Raw genomic sequence first — 5,200 nt, 5'->3', positions numbered from 1 at the left:
TCTTATTGAACAAAAGTTAGATTGCTACCAACTGCTCTTTTAGTTTTGCTCTAAGAGCTCTCTCTGAGGGTTTTGAATTACAGAAGATAGTTGGATGAAGCACACTAGACAAATTTCAAAAGATAAATCTTAGTATCTGACCCATCTGGTATATCTTTACTATCCAGAATAAAATTTGTAGAAATGAAATGGATATATGTAATTTTCAAAGAATTCATACATGGTGGAGTCTTAGAATGAGGAACTTCTAAATGATAGAAGGTAGAGATAGTCACTTGCTAATCACAAGCATTTCCCCGTGGGATAACTGATGCTTCTGCTGTGTTTGCGGAACTTTCGTTTGCCGGAAAACATGTATATATAGGACCAGAGCTTGTTGGTTTCTGTTCCGGAGAATGTCTCCAATGCCCTCCTTTTCTGGTAATAATCTACGACCAGTTTTGTTTGGTCTTCGTGAGCCTTAAGTCTCTTGATAAATGTCTTTGGTCTGTCATCCTCACGCTTCATGAGAGGCTCCCCAGTCAGGTCATCCATGCCGGCCGCTTTGGGAGGGTTGAATTCAAGTTGTAGACACGGCCACTGGCTTTGTGAACCCAGTGAGCAGCGAGGTGCTGTGTGGTGACCTCGAAGGGCCTGTATTTGATAAACTCGACCCTGGGCTTCAGCTTGTGGCAGGGTCCAGGGAAAACCACACAACATCCAGCTATACGGAGTGAGATGTGTCAGCTCACGAAGTGTCAACCGAGTCATGATGTCATCCGCGATGAGCTTCCACTGGTTCGTGCGAGTATTGGCCAGCACACCAATTTCTGTGTCCCTTAGCATGTTGTCTCGCAGCAGGTCCCTGCTGGAGAGCTTCCTGAGCTCAAAGTGTGTGATGAGCAAAGAGAGTGTGTGCTTGCCGGATCCTGGTAAGCACATGATTGCTGCGCAGAAGCTGCCACAACGCCCCCATGGCGGCCCGCCAGGCGCTGTGCCGGGATTTGGCCCACGTGTCCTGCAATGCGCTCTGGCTCCAGGTGGAGACTGGGGCAGCGCCAGCCGACCCAGCGCCAAGGCTGTGCAGAGCAGTAGAAATGCTTTTTTTTTTTTTTTTTTTTTTTTTTTTTTGTATTTTTCCAAAGCTGGAAACGGGGAGGCAATCAGACAGACTACCGCATGCTCCCGACTGGGATCCACCCGGCATGCCCACCAGGGGGCGATACTCCGCCTATCTTCGGGGTCGCTCTGCCGCAATCAGAGCCATTCTAGCGCCTGAGGCAGAGGCCACAGAGCCATCCTCAGCGCCCGGGCAAACTTTGCTCCAATGGAGCCTTGGCTGCGGGAGGGGAAGAGAGAGACAGAGAGGAAGGAGAGGGGGAGGGGTGGAGAAGCAGGTGGGCGCTTCTCCTGTGTGCCCTGGCCGGGAATTGAACGCGGGACTCCTGCACGCCAGGCCGATGCTCTACCACTGAGCCAAATGGCCAGGGCGAAATGCATTTTTAAAGTGAACACTATCAAGGAGCCAATTCATGAGTTGAAAGGCTGAGCCAAGGAGATCTCCCATGATGCAGTATAAAGAGCAAACGATATGGTAAGTATGGAAAGGAAAATTAAACATAAAGTATAGATTCAAAAGGTCCACCATTCACAAGTAGTAAATGGAGAGGCCAGAGGAATGTCGTATTTCAAGAAATAATTTGACTTGTCTACGATGTTTCATACATTGAGTGGGCAGTTGGAGTTAACAAGAGAGAAATAAAACATCATCATGTCCTTCAGGGAAGGTAAATAAATTTATAATAATAATGTTTAAAAAATGCAGTGAGGTAATTGAAATAATAAACATCCTTTGATTAAAAAAAAGAAATAATTAAAGAATAGACAAGAATTTCCCAGAATTAAAGGCTGTTACAAATTGCAAGAATGGACTGTGAAACAGTCCAGAGATTCTAGAAGCAAATATTGGCAGAGGTTTGAGTAAATAAGTTTCTCACACTCCACTGGTAAGTGTCCCCAATGCTAGTATGGAAGGCAGTGAGGCTGTTGTGGGGCAGCTGGGTTAGGCTTGCTCACCGGTGTGCCAGCTGCAAGCACTTTGCTTGATCAGTGCATGAGCACATGGCAGAGGCATGTGCACATAGCCTATGTAAGGCTATGGGTGCTTCCCCTGGGTGGCAACTGTGCTCTTCCACCACTGTGAGGTGTGGTTTTCCTTACTCCCTTGCACTTACTGCGAATAGCAGATTTTCCTTAGCTTATTAGCTCTTTCCCTTTTGTTGTTTATTTGCTCACCTGTCCTTGTAAGCCTCCAATAAACAGGAATGATCCGACACTTTCTGGCTCCGCAGTTTCTCTACCATCTGCTTGAATCCTATGTGAACCTGCCTGGCCTCAACCACCGGCATTACAGCCGTGGCTACTAATTTTTTAAAGTTACTCCTCATTATCTTCCTTGGACAAACTCTCGCAAGACAACAAGAAAGCCATATAGAATGTTCATTTCAGCCTTATTTGTAACCATGAAAAATTGTTAACCCAAGTGTTCACTAATGATTAGAGCAGGGGTCCCCAAACTATGGCCCGCGGGCCACATGCGGCCCCCTGAGGCCATTTATCCGGCCCCTGCAGCACTTCCAGAAGGGGCACCTCTTTCATTGGTGGTCAGTAAGAGGAGCATAGTTCCCATTGGAATACTGGTCAGTTTGTTGATTTAAATTTACTCGTTCTTTATTTTAAATATTGTATTTGTTCCCGTTTTGTTTTTTTACTTTAAAATAAGATATGTGCAGTGTGCATAGGGATTTGTTCATAGTTGTTTTTTTTATAGTCTGGCCCTCCAACGGTCTGAGGGACAGTGAACTGGCCCCCTGTGTAAAAAGGTTGGGGACCCCTGGATTAGAGAATGGTTAAACAAATCATACTGTGGAATATCGTGCAGCAACTGAAAAGATAGAGGCAGACTTCTATGTCCTAACATGAAGATTTCTAAGACATTGTAACTGCAAAAAGTTGCAGAGTGACATCATTTATGTTCAGTTTGTGTTAAAGTATGATGTAATTTATGTTTAAATATACCTATTAAGTGAAGTGGAAAGCCAAGTTGCAAGCAGAAAGACCTGATTTGACCTTTGTTTTTAAAAGATTGCTTGTCTGCAAGAACAGAAGCAGGGGCAGCTGTTAGGAGGCTACTTCAGCAGACCAACAGAGAAGAAAGTACTATTTCAATTTAATTTATCCAATATGTATGAGATTGAGCATCTTTTCATTTGTTTTTGGACCGTTTGCATTTTATTTTCACATAAGATTTTTAAATTGACAATTACGGGCTTCAGTCACTTTCTTTGGAAAGTATTTTCGGTTTTGTTTACTCCTCAAACTGTGGGACAGATCCTCTGCTTTGTCTCAAGGGATCTGATTGTGCTGGCTGAATACAGCATCCAGCTCTGCATCCCATGTGCTACTGCCAAACCACCTCAATCTCCCACTCTTTAGCCACTTCATTCCTAAGAAACACCCATAAAAATAAGCTGATGGGTTGTTCTCATTCTATAAACAAGAGAGAAAGCTATTTCCAGAATAAAGGTTTGGGAACGAACGGCCCAGTTTCTGTGTTTATGTTTTGTGGCAGCAGAGTAGCACTGCTACTCTAACTGCTCAGACTTCTTTTTCATTGTCTCTTCCATTTTCAGTCTTTAAATAGTGCTGTAATCTCTCTTATTGTTTCTTTATCCAAAAGAGTTAAGCTGAATACCTAAGAAGATTCAAAAGGCAGATGGATATTTAATAGAAATTTGGCCCACATCCTCCAGCAAAGGAAAAAAAAAAAGATATTATAATTTGAAACAGTATTTTTCATAATACTAATTGATTTGCATAATAAAGCAGCACACTATTACACTGTCTTTTAGGATAACTAATTATATACGCAAAAGGGATCCCACCGAGGTCTTTCTATCCTGGATAGATTTAGACTTCTACTATATTCAATCTTTACTTGAGGTATCTATTGTAATTTGGTACCAGACTCTGATCCCAGAATATCCCAGAGAGAGTATCTGCAGAGAGTGGGTAGCAGGCACTTGGCTCCAGGTGTGAGTGGGGGAAGAAGGGCTCCGGAGCGGCTTAGAGCAGGCACGCTCCACGCTGGCCTGCTGGCACGGGTCAGACTCCTGAGCACACCGAGTCATTTCTGGTCCCGAGACCACCGCATCTCTTCCTCCTTTTCCAGGCGGATGTCACATAAGCCATTTAAAACAAATGATTATGAAGTTTGTTCTTAGCAGCATCTGATAAGGGATTCTTTGACAAAAACAAACAAACAACTACAAACATAATCAGTAGCCAAGTAATATCATCTAACATATTTGACCTCATTTAGAAAAAAAAAAAAAAATCGAGTGCCAACCCAAAAGTTTGTTGAACTTTTCTAGGTATTTCTTTACAATAATGGAAGCCAAATGGCAAAACAGAAGAAAAAAAACAGTAGGGGCTCCTCAGATTAGGCCTAGTTTTATATTACTAATCATTTTGAGGTAAAAATTTCCAAGTTAATTTATTGCCCACTCGCTAAGGGAGAGTTTGCAGTTTAGGGCATCCAAGGAGACAGAGTTAAGAGCCACAAGCAGGTGAGATAATCATTCATTCATTGATTCAGCAAACTTTCAATGGGCACTTACCTATGTGGCTAGTGATTCCAAGCTCAGAGGGCAAAGCCCGTGAGAAAGAATAAAGCCCAAGTGTCTGTTCTCACAATGGTGACCTTCTAGTGGGCATTATGGGCCAGTGTTGCCCAAGTGATCCTCTGGAGAATGTGAGATGATTTTAGATCTCTGCAGAAGAAGGTTCCTCACCCTTCCTCCAGGTATGATAAGTGTGCTTTATTTTATTTTCTGACACTATTCCATTATGGAAATTTCAAAGATACATACAATTAGAGAACAGTATAACCCTAAGTACTCATCTAGTTTCAACAATGGTTAATGTTGTGCCAGTTTTATTTAACCTGATATTATTTTTTCTGAAGTATTTTTCAATCATGTTTTATGTTATATTTTTTCCTGAAATGTGTTAAATAATAACACTTTCTATTTTTAATAATGAATGTGCATATTTTAAGGTATATAAGTAAAAATATAACTAGCACAGCAAACCTAATACTTGAGAGTATTGTTTTTTGTTGTTATAGAAAGAGAGAGAGGCCCTGGCCAGTTGGCTCAGC

At 42.3% G+C, this 5,200-nt stretch overlaps 1 pseudogene; it reads right to left on the bottom strand.

Moving 5' to 3' along the window:
• Window positions 1–271: 271 nt before the first annotated feature.
• Window positions 272–921, bottom strand: LOC136335666 (GTP:AMP phosphotransferase AK3, mitochondrial pseudogene; annotated as a pseudogene).
• Between the last annotated feature and the right edge of the window lie 4,279 nt (window positions 922–5,200).

The sequence above is a fragment of the Saccopteryx bilineata genome, chromosome 4 (genome assembly GCF_036850765.1).
Source record: "Saccopteryx bilineata isolate mSacBil1 chromosome 4, mSacBil1_pri_phased_curated, whole genome shotgun sequence".
Classification (NCBI taxonomy): domain Eukaryota; kingdom Metazoa; phylum Chordata; class Mammalia; order Chiroptera; family Emballonuridae; genus Saccopteryx; species Saccopteryx bilineata.
The sequence above is the reverse complement of the archived record's forward strand: the minus strand, read 5'-3'. Positions and strand labels throughout refer to the sequence as shown.